At 42.5% G+C, this 23156-nt stretch overlaps 1 protein-coding gene across 2 annotated transcripts in view; it reads left to right on the forward strand.

The window, feature by feature from the left end:
- The window catches only part of LOC137420825 (talin-2), a 432847-nt gene that overhangs the window by 78100 nt on the left and 331591 nt on the right, over positions 1-23156 (forward strand). For both annotated transcript variants that reach the window (XM_068106240.2, XM_068106243.2), the window contains exon 2: positions 21249-21324. The gene's annotated coding sequence lies outside the window, so the exon portion shown is untranslated. The remainder of the gene's footprint in view (positions 1-21248; positions 21325-23156) is intronic.

Genomic DNA, 23156 nt, shown 5'->3' on the forward strand with positions numbered 1-23156 from the left:
GAATGAGGACAGTTGCCATCATGCAGGGATTGTGTTAATATTCATGTTACCAGGGCTATAAATACTAAACTGCCCTTTAGCATCGTAGCCTGGATGCTCAACCCAACATACCCAGTCCTCTTGACTACCATGGTTGGGTACTGGATGATCAAGGCCAGCTCAACATCAATTGGATGACAGGGTCGCCAACCTCGATGTAGTTTGGAGTTCCTGTCTTGCAAATGCAAACGAAGCTGCCATATCCCTGACTGTCAGTGCATGGATAATGGGCTAAATTCACAGATGCCTGCAGCTTGCAGACAGGTGACAACATGAAAAAAGATTTGTCAGGTGTTGATCAGGGTCAGCTGATGAAGTTCTGATGAAGAGAACAGCAGTGGCAATGATGAATATTTGTGCATAAATAGCGAGACAAAATTGCTTCTGATACGACTACGCTAGGGATCCTATGTTTTGTATGTACAGTATATGTAATTTATCTAACTTTGTATATTGTATATGAAGATTGTATATGTAATTTATGTAACTTTTTGAATGCCCTCTTATCTGCTAGTGTAAAGTGAGATGCTGTGGTGATGATCACTCATAGGTATGGGAGCACAAGGCTGCGGGGTAGCATCATTGGCTGAGGGTGCTGCTGTGCCGCTCATGCAATTCCCTGTGCTGGTTATGGCAGGAATTTGGCTAGGTCGCCAGTGATCGCTCGCCTACTCTTCGCAAACGGGACTGTGGGATCTATAATGTCCACCAACTGATGTCGATAGACGGGACGCTTATTCAACGTCCATCCGAGGGACGGCACACATGTTGATGAATCACCCTGCCATGAAACAACGGGATGACAGTTTATAGCTGGGTCTTGATTCGAACCTAGGCTACACATCTTCGAGGCAGTGTGTGTATATCTCTCGGCCGTCCCGTCAGCCCTATTGTATGCTGGAAGAAGTTGATTATTAAACAGCAATTTTCGAAGTCAATTAAAATAAACGGGTGTGTTATATCTTCTAAATTGGCAATACATAGAGCAGTATTTGACGATTTGTTTTCTCCAAAAAGGAATGCAACACGACATATTCTATATTCGGTTTGCTCATGCTATCACGCAGAACAGTGGCAAAGAAAGGTTGAAGTTTTGTTGTGACAAGAAACGGACGAAAAGATTTCAGATATTATCACTCTGCAGATCAGCACCCACATTGACAAACTGTTTTCCCCCCTGCAGTGTACTTTCGATACTAGGGAGCTCAGGAAACCTGTCTAAACATGCCATTATATAAAACACTCCTAGAATTGCCTCCGAATATCTCATCAGATTTCATTTTGCAATTCTCTTTGTGATATATTAAATTAAAATGAACAGATTTTCCTTAGCTGTGCACACAAGCATGATTTAGTTTTGGAGCAACATTGACATGGAGGAAGAAGGGTAGGAGGGGAGGGTAGCAGGATTAAGAGGGCGTTCAAAAATTAAAGCATCTCACTTTACGCTGGTAGATAAGAGTTATATTAATATACTAGCCGAAACCCGTGGAACATCCACGGAAGGGAGGATGTGGTGTATGGATAGAGTGTACCATTATGGATGGCATAGGGGATTTGCTTGTCCGAGTAAGAGTTAGGAAGAAAGAGGAGAATGAAGAGTGCGTATATGAACAATGTATTTATTGCAATCTACTTAAATGACAACGCTACGATATACTTCTGAAAAATGAATGGATTCGTAATAGGAATCGGCATAGCACCACTCTGGGATTGTCCACTCAGTGGACGGCTTGCTGTCGCCTTTGACTGTCCAATCAGCGGACGGCTTGCTTCGCCTTCGCCCAGCAGATGCCATTACGATGGCGTCGTAAGATAGCGTCGTATCGGCAGTTAATCGGATGCTTTTGGGCCCCCAACGTCGGCTAATTCAGATTTTTCGAGTATGTCTGTACGTGATAAACAAAGAGCGTGGTTCATAGATCGTAAATCCATTAGTGCCATGGGCATCGGGTCACTGGGTGCGGCGCAAAAGGGATAACAAAGTCGAGTCCTTACGCTATTATTATATAGATGATATTATTCAAAAATATATTCAAAAAGTTCTATTAACGACATATACAATTTTCCAAGACATGCCAGATTTTATATATTGCAGCTTGTCTATGATGAAGTCGAGATGAGCTGTTAGAGCCATAATGATGTCCTTCAGGCCATCCTTCCGTCAGTCAGCCAAAAAAGTAAAGAAACGAAATATATTTTCCCAGCAATTGAACTTCGAAAATCGAGGCTAACTGCCCACCTTTACTCTCTTGTTCCCCCTTTTCTCTTGGAGCTGCCTTTCAGAGACTATTCAATCCCACTCTTCCCTCTAGGAATGCCAGCAGGCAGTATGCAGTAGCATGCCATGTCACACCCCAACCATACCCACAATCCTTTCTACCCCATCAGCTCTACTTGAAGGTTACAGTTTTTTTCTCTGCTCCATCACCACTCTTCCATGAGTCTCATTCATTCCATTTGTGCACAAAAAGCATCACTTTGTTACTATGCCGTTCCTGTATAGCCCTGATTTTAATAGCTTAAGCAGCACTGTGGTCCAGTCCATTATTGTAGCAAAGTTCACCCTTTGGCCAGACTGTTTGCTGTTTGCCTTGGACTGACCAATAGTTCTTGTAGTTCTGTCAACACAAAATTAAATTTTCAGCTTTATAAATTTGTCAGACAAAGTTATAATTTGTCTGTGCTCAATATTTCTTATTCAATTATTTGTTATCAATTTGTTAGATTTGTCATTTTAGTGGTTTTGTTTTTCTTTTTTAAAATTCCCTACGGGATTTGTTTGAATTGAAAATGATGCATTGGATACACTGGATATGTATGCCACAAAAGGACACATCTTTGCTCTTGCTATTTTGGCAATACTCCAAGATACATGACGGCACATACTTTGCCTGTGTAATGCATGGGGTTCGCTCATACTTCCAGGGCTTCTACCTCATCAGATTTTTCCTTGGCCTTGGGGATTGCATTGCTTGTCCTATGGGACGAGGGCCAGCCTGCCTAGTTTTCCTAAAATGGCAAGGAATCTTTGGCTAGGTGTAAGGATGATCTGTTTAATAAATACACCAATACTCAAAGTTTTCCCATTGATGTGTGCTTTTTTTTTTATAGGTTCGTGTTAGCTGAATTTGCAAGATTTCAACTCACCGTCACTAATTTTGTGCAGTTTCCATTCTAACACAGGGGAGGGATACTGGATGAATGAATGCATCTGAGTTTGACATCATCAAGTGGTAACCTGTCCAATTTAAATACAGTAGGTGAGTGAAGGGGTGTATTGGAGGCCAGATGAGTTGAGCGGTCGAGGTCAGGCCAACTGGATTGCAATGAGACCAGCAATTCCTATGCTTCAGCCTTTAGGTGGGTGATGCCAAGGATGTTGAGATATTTTGACTACAAAGTGTCCAACAAGTGGAAGAATGGATGAGGGAGGGCAGTACTTCATGTGCTCTGTATTCCACACATACAGCCGTGGACAAAAATATTGGCACCCTTGCAGTTTTTTTCAAATTACTCACAATTTTCTCTAAAAAAAAGTTGAAATTAACAAAAGTATTTGGTCTCCACAATTCTTTATTTCACTGTTAATATTACAGAACCTTTGTTTTTCATTCAGAACTTAATATATCCTTTTAAATCAGAAAATAAAAAGAAATGGCATTGACAAAAGTATTGACATTCCAGACTTGATATGTGGTCGCACACACAGCCTTTGGACAAAATAACTGCAGTCAAGCGCTACCTATAGCCATGAATGAGCTTCCTTCACCTCTCTACTGGCAGCTTGGCCCACTCTTCTTGTGCAAACTGCTCCAGTTCTCCCAGATTTGAAGGGTGCCTTCTCCCAACTGCTGTTTTCAGATCTCCCCACAGGTGTTCAATGGGATTTAGATCTGGACTCATTACTGGCCACTTCAGAACAGTCCAGCGTTTTGTGTTGAACCATTCCTGGGTGCTTTTTGAAGTGTGTTTGGGATCATTGTCATGCTGCAAGATGCATGACCTTTGACGGAGACCCAGCTTTCTGACACTGGGTTGAATATTGCGCTCCAAACGGCCTTGGTAATCTCCTGATTTCATGATACCATGCACACATTCAAGGTTCCCAATGCCAGAGGCAGCACAGCAACCCCAAAACATCACTGAACCTCCTCCATGTTTGACTGTAGGGAAGGTGTTCTTTTCTTTGAAGGCTTTATTTTGTTTTCTGTAAACATAGAGATGATGTGCTTTACCAAAAACCTCTAATTTAGTCTCATCTATCCACAGGACATTCTCCCCGAGGGATTTTGGCTTGTTCATGTGTGTTTTCAAAAACTCCAGGGGGGCTTTCTTATGTTTCTCTCTCAGCAATGGGGTCCTCTGGGGTATCCTACCATAGAACCCCCTTTCATTTAGTTGGCAACGGATGGTGCGAGTTGAAACTGTCTTACCCTATGTCTGAAGGTCAGCTTGAATCTGTTTGGCATTTGATCGAGGTGGTTTCTCCACCATTCAAACAATCCTTCGCTGCAATCATCGATCAAGTTTTCTCTTGTGGCCACGTACAGGAATGGTTGGTTACATACAGTGCCATGGGCCTTAAACTTCCAGATAACATTGTGTACAGTGGACACAGGAACATCAAGGTCTCTGGAGATGGACTTGTAGCCTTGAGATTGTCAAGGCTGGGCTACAATCTTGTGTCTGACCTCCTCAGACAATTCCATAGTTTTCTTTCTTTTCTCCATGCTCCATGCTCACACAGTGACACAAAACAGCAGAATGACTCCTTTTTCTGTTCAAACGGGTTGAATGAGTCATTTTTATATTGCAGGCACCTGCAACTCACCACAGGTGAGTTCAATTCCAAAGTAAAGGAGAATCACCTGCTTGAAATCTAAGTATTTCTAACAACTTCTAAAATGTGCCATTAATATTGTTCGAGCCATTTTAGGATTTCTGTGTTGAATAAGCTAAGATTTAGTAATTTTTCAGCTTTTTGTTTTGTTCCACTGCAAACCAAAGAAATACATATGTGGATACGAAATATTTTTTAATTTCAACAATTTTCTGGAAGAAATGGTGTATTATTTGAAAAAAGTGCAAGGGTGCCAATATTTTTGGCCACGACTGTACGTCTTGTTGGCAATGTGATGTTTGTGCGGATCAAGCAAAGCCTTGGCCCAGTCAATAATCCCCAGTCTGTGCCTGGATTTTGGAAATAGGTTCTAACCTTGCGAGGGTGAATGAATGGCAGGCCAATGGATCTACCTTTTTACTGGGGTGGATGCAGCTGTCAAAATAGGTGTATTGACTTGTCAGTCTATCTGGAGAGACTTGTTAAGGGTTGGATGAGTGAGTACCTGGTGATGTTTTACAGTTTTTGGAGTAAAGTTTTAAAATATTGAACACAAAATTAAAGACCCTATAATAGCACTAGTATAAAGCCCGTCAAAAATGATGGGTTGGAACAGTTTTTGACTGTTCGGGCTTTATAATAGTTCATTTTTGATTTTATACTAGTCACATTTTTGATGGGCTTTATACTAGTACTCGTATAAAGTCCGTCAAAAATGATGGGTTGGAACAGTTTTTGACGGTACAGCCATGTGAGCATGCCAAAGTCTGAAGTCTGGGCCTAGTGTCATGGGTGCTAATATCATCTTTATTTGTTAGACATCCTACAGACGTAAATGAACACTCGTTTTACTCTGCGCGCATTGCACATCATGTGCAGGAAATTTCACCTCCCTGTGTCTTGTATTTATTATGATTTAAAAAAAATACCGCTTCTGCACACCGACCTTGAGGCTCAGTTTGCAAGCCACCGTATACAATTCCAATGTAAGAGGCATAATTGCTCTTTTGGGTCTTTCATGTCCTTGGGGTCTTTTGGGTCTTCTGGTTAATCGGTGTCTTTTGGGTCATTTGAGTCTTTTGGGTCATTTGAGTCTTTTGGGTCCTCTAGGTCTTTTGAGTCATTCGAGTATTTTGGGTCCTCTATCTGTATATTTGGGGTATTTAAGGGTCTTCGGGGTATTTTGTGTCTTAGGTGTAATTTGGGGTCCACTGGGTCCTCATGGTCTTTTTTGGGGCTCCAGGGTCTTTTCAGTCTTTTGGATTGTTTGTGTCTTTGGGGTATTTCGAGTCTTTAAGGGTCTATGGGGTATTTTGGGTCATCGGGGTCTTTTTGGTCTTCTGGGTCTTTTCTTTGGGTCTTTTCGATCCTTTTGGTTTTTGGGGGTATTTAAAGGTCTTTGGGGTATTTTGGGTCTTCCTGGTAGTTTGGGTCTTTAACAGTCTTCAGAGTATTTTGTCTCTTCAGGGTCTTTGTGGTATTTTGGGTATTCGGGGTCTTTATGGGTCTTTGGGGAATTTTGGGTCTTAATGGTCTCTTGGGTTTTTGTGGTCTTTGGATCTTTAAGGGTCTTGGTGTCTTTGGGGTATTTTGGGTTTTCAGGGACTTGTCGGTCTTTCAAGCCCTCTGGGTCTTTGGGGTCTTCAGGGTCTGGGGTATTTTATGTCTTCAGGGTATTTTTGGGTCTTCAGGGTATTTTTCGGTCTTTGGGGTATTTAAGGGTCTTTGGGGCATTTTGGGCCTTCAGGGTATTTATGGGTTTTTGGGGTCTTCAACAGTCTTCAGTGTCTTTGGGGTCTTCAGGGTATTTTGGGCCCATTGGGTCTTCAGGGTCTTCAGGGTGTTTTGTGTCTTTTGGGTTTTCAAGGTATTTTGGGTGTTTGGGATATTATGGTATTTTCAGAGTCCTTGGGGTTTTACTGGGTCCTTGGGGTATTTTGGGTCCTGGGTCATTTGGCTCCTCAGGATTGTTTGGGTCTTTTGGATCCTCTGGGTCTTTTGGGTATTTGGGGTCCATTGGGTCTTCAGGGTCTTTTCTGTCTTTGGGGTATTTTGAGTCTTTGGGGTATTTTGGGTCTTCAGGGTATATTGGGTCTTTGGGGTCTTCTGGGTCCTTGGGGTCTTGTGGGTCTTCATGGTCTTTAACAGTCTACAGGGTATTTTGGGTCTTTGGGGTCTTCTGGGTCCTTGGGGTCTTTTGGGTCCTCAGTCTTTCAGATCTTTTAACCGGTTGACACACAGTCGTGTTCAAAGATTGCCCCTTAAAGCCCCCCACTCAAATCCCTCCCAAAGCACTACTCAAAGCCTTTAAAACCTAGCCTTATGAAGGGGGGCAGACACACGCACACAGACACGCACACAGACACGTACACAGACACACACTGTGTTTTATATGGTAGATAGTGTCTATTATTATTATTGTTATTATTATTATTATTTTCTTACTGTCAACAAATGGCTGCACATAGTACAAGTTGGGTCACTTGATTAAGAAAGGAAAGTGTTCAGTGACGACCATGTCCAGCAAGGCTGCTGGACTATCCCATGCTGTAAATTACATAAGGCAGGTCCTGACAGTTTCGAGGGTTGTTGGTAAGCTTTGCAGGCAGTAGCTGTGAGTTAACATCCCAGTTCTCACCTGCGCTGCTATTTGTACAGATTGAGCAAAGCGGCTGTGCCTGCCTGACCATTCATGTCGGTGGCGACGTGCCGCGGCACTGATATTCCTGTCCTATGTTGGATCAGCACTCTGCCCGTAGATAGATGTTTTAAATCTGGAATTGGAAGGAACCATTATAGAACAGGAAGTTGCTTTTTTATAGAACATGTACCACCAGATTGTTGTGGAGGAATGTGCTTTAACTTCTATTTTGGGAATTACTCCTTTCGTTTATTAAGATGTTATTTTAAAAGAATTGTATTATCTTGTAGTAGTGATTTGAGTTTTTGATGTTCACATTCCAGAATGCACTTGATGACCTATTTTCACTGAATAGAACAAGGCAAGGGTAACATAATTATCTAGAACGGCACTCGGGAGAGCGCACACCTCCGCCAGGCTGAACGGTTTACGTGTTGTATCCCACCGATAGGCCGGATCTGGATTCGGACCTGAACCAAAATCTAATCGGCTTGTTCTTGTCACACCCGACCGGTTCACCAAGTGTAGTCATAACTCGTTCATAACTTCTTTAAATTTCATGTTGTATATCGCTTTTCACCCGATCTCTCAATGGTGAAGAATCACTTGGAAATTAAATAATTCTCGTATCCGAATCCATATTCAGATCTACACCAAATTCGAATCGAATCGTGCTTTTCAGACACCCAACCGGTCCACCAAGTTTCATCCAAATCCGTCCACATAACTTTTTGAGATATCCTGCTACATATCGTTTTTGGCCCCTTCTCCCAATGGTGAAGAATCACTTTTTAAAATTCTAATATCCGGATCTTCACCAAAATCTAATCATTTCGTCCGTGTCACATACACTACATCTCTGTCGTGTTTTTTGACAAAATGAACTTCAACAGTAAGCTGAGTTCTTGAGGATATTTTTCATATTTAACAACTTGCCATTGTAACAAGTCTGTGAAATTCTGCAGTGTCCACGCTGCGCTAAACTTTTACTTCTTCCTTTTTGGATAACAGCATTAAATGGTTCTCGATGCTTATTACCCCACGCACGTGAAGCGAAAAGCAGGTGAAGCAATTGCTTCACTTTGTCTGTCTGTCTGTCCACAAACGTCAGTCTATGATTGAGGAACAACTTAATTTCAATTGAATGTTATATTTTGAACAGAAATCAGAAAACAAACCTGTAGTTTAGCCGTACTTTGGCTCTCAACTCGTTCTGATTGCGTGTACACAGAGGAGTAAGGTGATGTTTTTTCGGCTGTCTGCCTGAACGGCAGTGAAAAAAAATATGTATAAATTATTCCAAACAGCAAACCTGCTCTTTTTAGCGACGTCATAAAGGACACAAACAACAGGCGCGAATAACTATTGTAACGTGTTCGATAAGGTGGTGTAAACGTCGCTGCATTAACAGCGGTAAATTTTTCCAAAATATTTTCTTCTACAACCTTTGAAATCTTTATTTCTTTATTAAATCTTTATACACATGAAAACCCACAGAATCTTGTTTCTCACAGTCTGAGAGTCCTTTTGGTGCTTTTTTGCAAACTCCAATAGGGCTTTCATGTATCTTTCACTGAGGAGAGGCTTCCATCTGGCCACTCTGCCATGAAGCCCAGATCGGTGGAGCGTTGCAGTGATGGTTGTCCTCCTGGAAGTTTCTCCCATCTCCACACAGGATCTCTGGAGCTCAGCCAGAGTGAACATCGGGTTCTTGGTCACCTCTCTTACCAAGGCCCTTCTCCCCTGGCTGCTCAGTTTGGCCGGGCGGCCAGGTCTAGGAAGAGTCCTGGTTGTTCCAAACTTCTTCCATTTAAGAATTATGGAGGCCACTGTGCTCTTGGGAACCTTCAATGCAGCAGAAATTTTTTTGTAGGCTTCCCCAGATGTGTGCCTCGACACAATCCTGTCTCTGAGCTCTGCAGGCAGTTCCTTCGACCTCATGGTTTGGTTTTTGCTCTGATATGCATTGTCAGCTGTGAGACCTTAGACAGGTGTGTGCCTTTCCAAATCATGCCCCATCAATTGAATTTACCACAGGTGGACTTCAATCAAGGTGTAGAAACATCTCAAAGATGATCAAGAGAAATGTGAGGCACCTGAGGTAAATTTCAAGTGTCATAGCAAAGGGTCTGAATACTTATGTAAATGTGATATTTCAGTTTTTTCTTTTTAATAAATTTGCAAAACTTTCTAAAATCCTGTTTTCTCTTTGTCATTATGGGGTATTGAGTGTAGATTGATGAGAAAAAATGAATTTAAACGCTTTCAGCATAAGGCTGCAACATAACAAAATGTGAAAAAAGTGAAGGGTTCTGAATGCACTGTGTGTGTGTGTGTGTATATATATATAGGCATATTGAGACCCAATGAAGTGTTTTGAGGATTATTAGAGTGATGTGATGAATGTATGAGCTTGCGCTATGAGCATGGCTGCCATATTCTGAACGAGTTATATAACACTTCGATAGAAGAAGCAGGTAAGCTCGCTAACAATGAGTTGCAGGAACCCAAATGTGATGTGTTGAGAGCATGAGCCACAGTCTCATTTGCCCTCTGATTTAAGAATGATCACATTTTGGTAATGTTGTGCAGATATGGCTGAGTGGTAAATTAATTCTAGTCCAAAGAAAGGTGTACTTTATTGTGCGGTGCCCTATGCTGACACGACAAGAACAGCAGTCGAGATAAAATCAAATCCAGAAGCAGATAACTCAGAGGGAAAAATGCTACAGCTGAGTTAATAATGGTGATTATTCATGAGGCATTCAGAATGTCACTTCAGGGTTTCCACTGATGGCTAGCATACAATGGCCACTCTTATGAGCAGGCCATTTGTGCACAAGAAGCTTCAATTCGAGGCTATTCAGGTATGTTCCTCCTAGTTAAGCCTGTTCTGGGCATAAAGAGGACGACTCTTCCACTCAGATGAGCATGATTTCATATGTAGCTTATAATTTTGATGTCAAAAGAAGATACAGCACTGTACTTTGAATCTGTTAATGACGTCAGCACAGCAACGGTTTTCAATGTCTGAGAAGAATATCATACTTGCTGGATTACATTAGGAATTTGCTGGATTGATGGACTAAATTCAGTGGGGGAATGGAGACTCGTGTCATGGTTTTCAGGATAAACTTAAACCACCTTTAGAGGCCATTTTTCCCCGCAAGCGGGGGTTGGCCTTTTTCGGGGACCGTGGTTGTTGTTGTTTTTCGGTCCCCTTTTTGAAGCAATGTTTTCCGGCCGGATGCCCTTCCTGACGCCAACCCTTTTTGCCGCCTTTAACGACAAACAGGGAATTACCAGTGAACTGGTACTCAATTAGCCGACCTCGGAAGGATGACAGGCTGAGTCAACCCCCCTGGCGTTAATTCAGCGATCGACCGGGATTCGAACCCAGGATCCTAGGATCCTAAGCTGGCACCCTAGCCGCTAGCCCAATACCAGGCTATTTCAGAATATTTCAGAATAAACTTAATGTAAAGAATTGGAGGGGGTGTCAGAAGAGGGACAAGTGAGGAAGGAGAGCTGTTGATGGTTGACGAGCCTTTTTAAATTGCAGTTTAATGTAACTTTGACTTGTACCGCATGTAAGAGTCGATAGATTATCCATCGCTCGATGCGTTTCCGGGTCGTGAATCCATCTCGCTTATCGAAGTAAAAGACCACCTATATGTTTTAGTATGGTTTGTATGATGTGATATCATCTAAAACTAGAATGGCATTTGGTAGAGTGCCTACCACTACAACAACAACAACAACAACATGCATTTTAAGGCCATGTTCCCTGCTAGAGCGGGGGTTAGCCTTGCGGTCCCCATGACAATCTTCTCCATCTTGCCCTATTTTCTGCATCTCTCCTTGTTAACCCCCTTGCCCGCATTTCTTCTTCCACCATCTTTAGCCAAGTCTTTCTCGGTCTTCCCCGTCCTCTACTTCCTTCTACATTAACTTCCATCACTCTTCTCAACCAGTCACTTTCATCCTTCCTCAATACATGACCAAACCATCTCAACCTGTTCCTCTTCACAGCATCAATCACAGGCAATATTCCCATCATCTTTCGCAATTCATCATTTGTCTTCCTCTCTCTCAACGATACTCCGCACATCCATCGAACCATTCGCATTTCCACCCTTTCCAGCCTTCGTTGCTGCTCTATGTTCATTACCCATGTCTCACTCCCAGTGCCTACCACTACAAGGCTGAATATAACAGTTTACGTTTTGTGTCCCACTACCAGGCCGGATCTGGACCCGGACCTCAAAAATCGAATCGGCTTGTTCTTGTCACCTACCCAACTCATCCACCAAGTTTTGTCATAACTCATCCACAAGCTTTTGAGATACTGTGCTATACATGGTTTTTGGTCCCTATCTCTCAATGGTGAAGAATCACTTGAAAAACTATTGGTTCAAAATCCAGATCTTCACCAAAAATGAATCTATTCTTCCTTGTCACGCCGCCAACCTGCCCACCAAATTTCCACCCGAATGCATCCACAACTGTTTGACATATCCTGCTCACAGACAGACAGATGGGTGAAAACACAACCATACAAAGCAATATGATTTGCTTTTTCCTTGCAAAGTAACCCTATGTAGTGCTCTTTTGGGATGAAGTAGCATGTAGCCTGCATGGCGTACCGTATTGTGTAAAGGACTAGTGCGTCAATGGTGTGTCTGACCATCTACAGAGCACACTATGTGAATACATTTGTACAGTGCTATGTGGTGATGCACTATGGACAGATGTCTCCAAATTAATGCAAAACATTCATTGGCTCGCCGTTACACACAAGAGTGAGCTGGCTCACGTTATGGAATGGCAGCGCCAGATTGCCAAGTTGTATTCAAGTATTGTCAATAGCATTTGGCTGCATGAAATGGCCATGCTTACTTATACCGCAGGAGGTTTTACAGATTTGCTTCTGCAACTATGAGTGTCCATATCTGCTCAAGAGAGATTTTCTTAAGGTTCAGGCAATTGGCTCGTGTCCCAGGACAAACCATAGAAAGCTAGCTTGAATAAATGATGGAAGATGTCAGAGCATGATTGCATATTGTCACGGTAAGGTTTGCACCTGTAGAGCCAGCCAGCTGAAATGGCACCCCATCCGAGAGCGCTTGGTGGGAAAGGGCCAGGATAAGCCATTGGGCTTTGTGGGCTATGAATGGGTTTGCTGTTCTTTTTACATCTCTCTGTGCCGCCTCTGCACGTTCCTGAAACTCCAGCGTTTTCGGGGTTGAGTGGTGGGGGAAATGGGTGTGGGGCTTTTCTCAACTTCTGGTTGTCAGAGACCGTGCTTGGTTCGTTCGCCTCAAATTGTTTTCAGATGATGGTGAGCCCACATTTTCAAGCGCAAGCTTGTGCATATTTTGCTCTCGCTGTTGATTTACAGCACAAGATGTGTCGACACTGAGCTTTGAGGTTTTTGTGGTTATGATTGAGACGGGAGATAATTAAACCGTGTCATATCATGATGGCTTCTTGGTAGAGATGAACCTTATTCTTCAATATGAAATTTGTTACTTTTGCATGATTTTATGACTGACTGCCTGAGAGTGCTCAATACTTTACTCTAGTTTTGCAAACAATATTTTTATTTTTTGTGTGCAAACAAATTGTTTTGCAAACAATGGCGGTGCACTGGATGCTTGAGGTCCTTGAGGGTCGAGTGAGGCAACTCTTCTCCGATCCAAACAGTGAGGTCAGATGTTCCGTAAAGATATTCCCACAGCTTTCAAAGTAATCGCTGCAATGAACAGTTAATTAATTAATTAATTAATTAAGTAATTAATTGATAATTATTTAATTAATTTGTGATCGATTGGTGGTTTTGTCATTGTTCCATCACGGTGATGATGGCAGAGACCCACATGATTGGCTTGTGAAAGATTAGCGATTGATCCAACATTGTGTGATGTTGTTCGGAGCTTGTTGCGTTTCCTTTGGAAGCTTTCACACCTCTTCGGTATAACACCCTTTATTCATATGACGCATCTTTGTTTTGCTAGTACGTGTGCAGCATTTATAGCTTTATTACATTATCCTATTGCAGTTTTTGCATTACCTTCGTTTACCCAGCCTTGTATTGCCTTTTAAAGAGCAGTTGTATTGACTCTCTCTGAAGGATTTATTCCGAAAGGAGAGAATTGCGAGGAGGAGGCTGGAGGAGGAGGACCTGGAACAGGGGTTGGTTGAGGCTATGATGTTTTTGCGTATGTGATATGTAGATGCATCCTAACTACACAGCCACCGTGACATTGTGGTGGCAGATTTGTGTTGCATGAGAATTCTTATCTGACTTACGGACGGCCAGCCAGATGCCACAACATTCCCCCTACCAGGGTGCCCTCATTCGCGGTGTGTGTGAAAGTTTGGAATGTAAAGCACATGAGAAATAACTATCTGCAGTTATGTTTGGAAGGGGCAGTGTGTGGGTCAAGGCCACAGAATTCTCTACATGGAAGTTTGGTTCGAGTGCCGGGTAAACGTACCATGTATGGACAGCATCTGAGCTTACATTATGCTTCCCAGGCACGCTAATTTAGAAAAGACAAAGCAAACAATGTTAGCAATGTATGGAGTATTATCCTTTTGTTGAGTAGTTTTGTCCATTGTTCTTGTTTATTCACAATAAGTTGAGTGGCATTGCAATTCGAAAGAAAAGGTGGGTTTTTCAATGAAGCCAATACATTGATAATAAACACCGTCTGAAGGACGACACGTAGTTAAGATCATGGGTAATTGAGGATCTTGGGTTCCTATGGAGCCGCGTGCTGCACTTGCAGGTTGTTAGGAAATCTGTGTCAATGTGGAAGGCTTTGAGGCTGGATTTGGAACGTCGCCAGTCGCTCAGGTCTTTGCCTTCATTATGATCAATGTACCGTACTCTTTCCAGGGCGTCGGCACTACTGAAGCGGTGTCTGCCATTGCCTTACCAACGGTCATTCAGGGCAGGAATTTGTGATTTGGTCCAGGGTTGCTGCGAGAACTCACCTACTCTTCACGAAAGAGATTTTCGACATTCACTAATGACCAGTACCAGCAGACTGATTTTCCAGCTTGACGGCCTTCAGAAGCACAACTATCACTTATTTGTTGTTGTTGTTCTATGTACCTCCCATCATACCAAATGCTATCTCTTCCCATCACCTGTCCTTGATGGGAGTATCTGTTATGGTTTGAATCCGTTTTTTTGGTGACATGATGTGGTGAAAGACCACGTTCATCCACAAAAATGTTTTTGTACTCGATAAGAATGTCTACTTCAGTGGATACCAAGTAATTGTTGAATTTTTCAAACTAGAAACACCTTCTCTCTTCGGGTAGCCTGGGTTGTTGGGGGAGGGGGAGGGGATATAGTGGTGGAGGTGGGGCAAATATATTTTGTGCCGTGGCTTATAATCCCCCTGTATTTCCCCTGTCTGAATCCACTGGCACTGTGGCGCGTGTACAGGTGAAAATCCTAAGTCGTCTCCCCCCCCCCCCCCCTCCCTCCCCTCTTTGCAGAAGGGTGCAGGGGGGTTGTGCCAATGACCTGACTCTGGGTACCACCAGCACGTATGCAAAATTTGGTGATCTGGGCATTTTTTTTTCTATTATTTTCAGACATACATACATACATACATACATACATACATTACATTACATTACATTACATTACATTACATACAGAATTATCCTATTTAATACTAGCTGGGTTAACTGGCATTGCCCAGGTGATACCCCTCACTGGCTTTGCTCGTGGGGACGGCGACTGTGACACCCTGCCAGGGACTAAAAACAAAACCTGGCAAAAGGTGGATGGTTTCCCGAAGGGAGCCAACGGCCATCCAGTAAGGAGACGGCGTCTCCTAAAACACACCCACCCAGTTTGGACCGGTTTGAGTCATACCAAAGATTTTAAAATGGTGCGTGCTGCTTACTTGCTTGACGTTCAGTATTTAAAAGGATAGAGCATGGACAATCCCCATCGGTTAGCATCCATGAGGAGGAGGAAATTCCTTCTGAGGAAGTACCCTGTTGTGTGCAGTGAGAAAAACGGCGCCATTGTTATGACGTTGCTGGTACCCAGAGTATCCCAGGAAGTGATGGCACTTCCCCCAAGCTTAGTGTCTGTCAAGTGTTTGTCTCGTTCGTATGTCCAGGTGTGTGTGTCAGTCTTACCAGCATTCGTTTATGGATGTTAAAGACAAGACAAAGTTGTGTTTGTGAAGAGCAGATGAGCTATCGCCACCACCATGGCCAAATTTCAAATTCCTGCCCTAACCAGCAGAGGGCATTGTATCAGTGGCACAGCACCCCCCCCACCCCCCCTGTCAGCCAATGATGATAACCTGCAGTGTTGTCCTGCATACGAACGAAGAAGCATAGTAACTCCAGACATCTTCATGACGTCAGTATATTATTGCAGTGCCTTTTCAAGTAGCTATAAAGGCTTAGCCATTTAGAGCTATTTAAAAAAAAAAAAAAAAACTTTTTTAATTTTCTTTTTCGTTTGCCTAAAATATTCCCTGGCACTCTGATGAACCACTAAAAGTTTAATGAAGATCCATTGCCATTTCTGAGGAAATGGCTACACATCTCTTATAGTTATATAGATAGCAGGACGAGACTGTTTTTGCATCTTTTGTTTTGCACAAGCACATGTTTTGTATCTTTTTATTAAAAATGCCATATGTGTAACTTTGGAAAAATCTCTTAATTTCAAATGCACCTATAGGGTTGAGATGTGAACAATAACGATACTATTATTAAATGGGGCTTAAATTAAATTAAATTAAAATTAAAATTAAATTAAATTAAACTCTATTATTAAATTAAATTAATAGCGGCTAGGGTGCCGGCTTAGGATCCTAGGATCCTGGGTTCGAATCCCGGTCGATCGCTGAATTAACGCCAGGGGGGTTGACTCAGCCTGTCATCCTTCCGAGGTCAGCTAATTGAGGACCAGTTCACTGGTAATTCCCTGTTTGTCGTTAAAGGCGGCAAAAAGGGTTGGCGTCAGGAAGGGCATCCGGCCGTAAAACATTGCTTCAAAAAGGGGACCGAAAAACAACAACAACCATGGTTCCCGAAAAAGGCCAACCCCCGCTTGCGGGGAAAAATGGCCTCTAAAGGTGGTTTTTTTTTATTTTTATTAAATGGGGCTTGTACCTTACCAGATGGGTACCAGCACCTTGATTGCACCTCTTGTTAAAACTTTTGAGTTTATAAACTTGGTGAGTAAACTTGGTGATCATTATCATTTCCCACCAGGAAGTCCAGAATCAGGTTTTGTTACTTTTACATCACAGAAATCTTTATTTAGTCTTGTACTGACTCTCATCTTTACTTACACCTTCAGGTGGGATATCGAGCCAGGGAACTTTCTGATAGTATTGATTGTTGCTGGATGTTGAATATCCAATGGTCACTCTCGACCAAGAGTTGGTTAATGGTTTCTGGCACTTCGATCAAATTCCAAATTCCTTCTCCAACCATCTGCAGTCGAACGTCAGACCTGGTAAGCCGGCTTGTGAAAGACTCCAGCCAATCTTGCAAAAGATTGATTCAGCTAAGAGCTGCCGGCCTCAGACTTTTGGCGTGACATTACAAGATGAACAGTCTCTTGCATGGGCCTCTGCCATTAGGACTAAGTGCATTGCATTTTTAGGTTCTGGTATCCAGGCTGTATATCAAGCACCTGTTGATGGCAAATGACACGTTTCAACCAAAAGATCAGACTGCTCTCTCTTTCTCACCACCAAGCTGCTGCAGATTTGTGATGCACATGATGTGGATGATGCTTTTCTGAGCATAGTCGCCACTGCTATTGTGATGTCACATATCTTGGTGATTGCACCACAAACTGTATTAAAACATCTTGGTTAATGGTTGAAACATTGACTTGAGTACGAGATCGGAGGTTACAGGTGTTTGTGTTGAAGGTGTGTACATCTGTAGCCGAAGGTGGATGGAGGTTATGTTTTCATCCCTGTTTGTCTGTCGATGAGCAGGATATCTCAAAAAGTTTTGGACGGATTCAGACGAAACTTGGTGTACAGGTTGGGTGTGTGACCTGGACGAATTGATTCAATTTTGTTTCTTCTTCGCAATTGAGAGATGTAGTGCCAAAAACGACATATAGCACGATATGTGAAAAAGTTATGGACAGATTCAGACGAAACTTGGTGGATGAGTTGGGCAGGTGACGAGAACAAGCAAATTAAATTTTGGTTCAGGTCAGAATCCAGATCCGGCCTATCAGTGGGATACAAAACATAAACTGTTCAGCTTGGCGGGGGTTTGAGCTCCACCGAGTGTCGTTCTAGTTACTCTCGCCAGAGGAGAGGGTATTGCATTTGAGTCCGTTTGTTTGTCTGTCTGTTTGTCCGCACAGAATAAATGATTTTCTCTGCAACCGTTGGTCCGATTGACAGGAAATTTTCACCATCGGTGCAACTCCATCTGTAGAATTTTTTTTAATGATAATCATGACGTCATAGGTCACGTGGTTCGGCCGCCATCTAGGAAAAACCGAAAAACTTTGCACCTCTATATTTTGGAAAGCGCTGAACAGAAAAAATTGAGACATGGCTCATTGTAAAGAACTCTCCATAGGGAATACAATACGTTAATGATGATGTCATAGGTGCCTCCATTATGACGTTATAATTCGACAAGTACAAAACTTCATCTGATCAAGATGAAATTTCTTGAGCAAAATCTAGGAATAAATTAGTTTAGAAAAAAAAAATGATGACGTCATTGGTCACGTGGTTTGGCCGCCATATTTGTTTTAACACAAAAGCCTAAAAAACACTGAAAATACATTCCGGCGAGGGTTTGCAATCTCTGATTGCTCTTTTTCTTGTTTCTTAATGTTACCTAAATGTCTGAATGAATAACGATTTATGTGTTGTATGTATGGTGCCTTTGGTTGTGATCATGGTTTTGTTGTGATCATGGTTTTGTTGTGATCATGGTTTTGTTGTATAATTCGGTTTTATTGTAATTTTAGTGTTGTATATTTTAAACTCGGTTTTCGTCATTATGAGCTCTTATTCATACTAAATATGTTATTATGCCATCTCATGCCCACCAGGGAGACGTCATCGGTTTATATTTTATTCATGAGTATTATATTGTATTTTGTTTCTCTGAGTGATCACAAATATTTATGTTTAAATCTTGTTGCTTATGATAATTATATTACCTTCTAGTATGGGCATGAGCTTCTGATCCAAATTTCAATTTTACAGCACAAGTGTGGAAACACTATCAAAGTGAAATCAAAATAGGAAGTAGCAAGTGGAATGGTGAACGTGAACGGGAGCCTGCTTTTTAACAGTGCAGAATCTTGAGTCATTGAAAACTTTCTGTATGTTATTCATGTGTGAAGTGTCCGCACCTGTATTCACCCCTTTTGACGTACCCAGTTTGACTCTTCTCATCAGGATTTATTTTATTGAAACAGCAATTTCAAGAATCTGCTTATGAAATAAATAAATAAATATTTAGTTCGGTTTTCGAGCTGGGTTTTCGGGATTTTTTTTTTTTGTATACTGAATCGAGGCTCGTGAAAGAGCTAACATTTATTTCACAAACAAATCAACCAGACAAACAAAATATACAAAAAGAGGGAGCGGAAGACAAGATGGGGAGAGAAGGGGAAGCACACAACCACAACATTTGAGAGCAGGGAGAAGTGTGGGAGGGAGAGGGCTTGGGGGCAGGAGGCGTGGGAAGGGGAGGGGGGCGGGGGGGGGGGGGAAGAGTAAGTCTATTCGAGAGAGTAGGTCGATAATTCCAGTAGGTCGATGCTGAACCATCTAGATGGCTGCCCTGCCCTTCCTCGGATGTAGCGAGCAAACCTGTACACAATATTCTAGATGAGGTGTTACAAAAATTCCTGGGGGGTGGGGGTGGGGGGGCGTGTTGCCCACAAACATTGGTATTTGCTTTCTTCTCAGAAACTACACACGCAATTTCAATGAAACTTCACCACAACCGTGATGTACCAATGCTCGTTCAAGGCATTACAAAAATTGGGGTCTGAGGTATACGGGGTTGGGGGAGTGGGGGGGTCCAAAATAGGTATGTTTTTGTTTGTTTGTTTAAAGTCTTATGATTATGTTGGTATGATTCTTCATGCTACCCTGTCTTCTGGAACCATTGAAATTGGTTTAAAATACCTTTAGTCAGGGCAGTATACTGTTTATTCTACCAGGTGAGCACCAGGGGTATTGCCGCTATGTTTTTTGTTTGTTTGATTTGGGAAAATTGTATCCCATTGTGTTTGCACATGAAACATGTGATTTAGTATTACTTTCCAGAAGTTAAGGCAATGTATGTTCGGGGTGTTTGCTGACAGAATCAAATGGTTATTTTGTTATCAATCATGCCTTTCAATCTCTATGGGCCGAATTTGCTGAAGGCACTTAACTAGTGAGTGTCTTGCCTAGTAGTGTCCATTTTTTCTATTCTGTGTACCCACTCCTCCCCCCCCCCCCCCAAGCCCTCTCCCTCCCACAGATTTACTGATATCCCTGTTCTCTCCTGTTGTTGTGCCTGTCCTTCCCTCTCTCTCCCCTCTTGTCTCCCGCTCCCTTTATTTTATGTTTCTTGTGTTTAATGTGTTAGCTCTTACATGAGCCTCGACTTTGTATACAAAAAAAAGAAAAGAAAAAAAAGGAGATAAACAGCTGTTTAGTTGTGCGCACCTTAACAGCTGATTATAATTTCAATTGATTAGTTGTGTCGTAGTTTGGCAACTAAACAGCCAAACAGTTGTGTCGTAGTTAGCCTGTGAAATACCGCACATCCTGTGTCTCCAACATCCAATTGAAATTATGCATTTGCATATAATTGCAGCACCACGGACAATTGTTGGAGGGGATTCCGTGCTCCTCATCGTAGGTTGATCCAGGTCATCTTGCACCAGATTCAGGAGCCAATAAAATGATTTCTTTGAGACTCTAACTCCGGACAAATTTGGAATTGGCATATTTCTTCATTGCATCTGTCGGCGAAGATTCTCAATGCATGTCGGCGAACTGCCCTATTCCTATCTTCTGCCTACTCTTGAGCTAATTCAAGAAAATGTCCCATGTAAACTGCTACCAATTAAGGCTTCGAGGCCTTAAATGCACTCTTAAACATGCCCTCGCCAACGTGTAAAAGTTTCTTTATTATTTACGTCCTTGTGAATAGGTTTTGATCTGCATTAGGCAATCACTTTTTGGTAATTGTCGACTAACTTTGAACGGGTGATCATCGCACGATTAGCGATTCTACACATTTGTAAATTTTCTACACGATTCTACACATTTGTAACTTTTCAACGCCTTTTGTAAATTTGGTATGTTTGTTTAACCATGATGGTTTTGCTTCTTTAATGTTTTCAGCTGGCACAGCTTGTGTGTGTTGTGTGTTGTGTGTGTGGTGTGTGTGTGGTGTGGTGTGGTGTGCATATGTATATATATATATATAAAAGCCAGCCGTGAGGATAGAAGCAATGGGTTGATTAAAGGTTTAAAGACGGCAGTGGAGAATTTTACCATATTGGGCTGGTGGGACACAAAGCCAGAGATGGAACACATGTTTAATGCTAAATAACTTGGCTCAAATATCTTATGAACGCAGTGAAAGTGATTGGTCGGGGATGACCTCAGCAGTACCTGCTTTTTCTCCTCAATTTGCCCACACTTGAAATATGGTCATGTTTATGTGTTACAGGAGTCAAGACCGTGTGCTCCCCTTGATGCACCTACATCTGGGACTGCAGAAGACGTGACAGATAAGCATTACACAGGTAACATTTCCCTCCACGTGTTTTTTTTGTTTTGCCCACCCTATTTACACATGGGGCTGATTACATCGGAAGAGATTCTACAAATGTGTTTTATTTGCTCTTTCAGAATTTTTTCCCCCTTTTACGTTCAAATTTTAGGACCGTGAGAAAGTGTGCATTTGTTTTGTATTAAAACAATATACAATTCAAATTATTGTTTTTAAGACATTTCAAGCCATCTAGGCCTTTTCAAATAAGCATAAATAAATATCAAATAAGATAGGTGCATCTAAGACATTTCAAAATGCATTGATCTTCTAAACTAAAGATTGGCAGTGAAGGAACATCATTGAGATCTCCAAGGAGCGAGAAATAAGATCTAATGATCAGCTCTGTCGACTTAAAAAGAAAAAGAAAGAATAACAAAGGACATTAGGAAGTCATTTAATATGATGCAAGCGTTCAAATAGGAACACTAAATAGGCCAAGTATGGGCATCAGCATCAGCCCACGAGTCCTAAAATCCTGTTCTTCCGCTCTTTCACTCCCTCTCTCTGTTCTCTTCACCCTCTCTTTTGCTCAAGGTCATCTTCCATCTGCTTGGAAATCTGCCAACATCACCGCTTTGCACAAAAAAGGTGCAAAAACAGATCCCAGCAACTACAGACCAATCAGCCTTCTCCCAATTATCAGCAAAGTCATGGAATCCATCATTGCTTCAGATATGAAATCTTTCCTCTTCTCCAATGGCTTGATCTCTGATCATCAATTTGGTTTCAGACCTGGACACTCTACTCTGGACATGCTGCTTCTGCTTTCTCAACAATGGATGGAGGTCCTCAATGCCAAACAGGAAATTAGAGCAGTCTCCCTTGACATATCACGTGCCTTCGATACGGTCTGGCACCCCGCTCTGCTCACCAAACTCTCCTCTTTTGGTATCCATGGAAATCTCCACGCATGGCTGGCGGACTTCCTCTCTAGTCGTAGTCAACGTGTGGCCCTGAATGGGTTTCTCTCATCTCCTCTTCCTGTTCAGGCTGGAGTTCCACAAGGCAGTGTTCTGGGCCCTGTGCTTTTTCTGGTCTTCATCAATGATCTCTCTGACTCTCTTGAAAATCCTCTGTATCTCTTTGCTGATGACTCTACTCTCTGTCGCTCCATTCTTCATCCCTCAGATCGGCAGTCTGCAGCCTCATCACTCTCTGCAGACCTGGACAAAATCACAGACTGGGCAAACAAGTGGAACATGTCTTTCAATCCTGACAAATCTCACACTCTTACGATGTCTCTCCGAAAAGACCGACTGGACAACCCTCCCATCCACTTTCTGAATAATCCTCTCCAAGAAGTTCTGTCACTCAAGCTTTTGGGTCTCACTATCTGCCATGATCTTTCCTGGGAAAACCACATTTCAAATCTGGCCTCCAAAGCCAGTCGCCGACTGGGCATCCTCCGTCGTGCGAAGTCCTTCCTTGGCACACCTGAGCTCCTCACCACATACAAGGCTTTCATCCGCAGCTCAATGGAATACTGCTCTCCCCTCTGGGCTGGTGCTCCTGCCTCACACCTAGCTCGTCTTCACGCTGTTGAAACCAAAGCATTCAGAATCATTGGAATCTCCCGCGATGAAGCTAACTCCAAGGGCCTCTCACTCACTCACCGCAGGCAGGTTGGTTGTCTTTCCGTCTTCTACCGACTCCTCTCTGGCCTTGCCCCCCCAGCTCTCTCTGGGCTCTGTCCCGCAAATATTCCTACAGGTCGCACAAGATCTGCTTGCAACCCTCTTATGGTCAAACTGCCAAAATCAAGACTCTCTGCTCACCTTCACTCCTTCATTCCTCTTTTCTCCC

The sequence above is a fragment of the Myxine glutinosa genome, chromosome 2 (assembly GCF_964187855.1).
Source record: "Myxine glutinosa chromosome 2, kmMyxGlut1.1, whole genome shotgun sequence".
Classification (NCBI taxonomy): Eukaryota; Metazoa; Chordata; class Myxini; order Myxiniformes; family Myxinidae; genus Myxine; species Myxine glutinosa.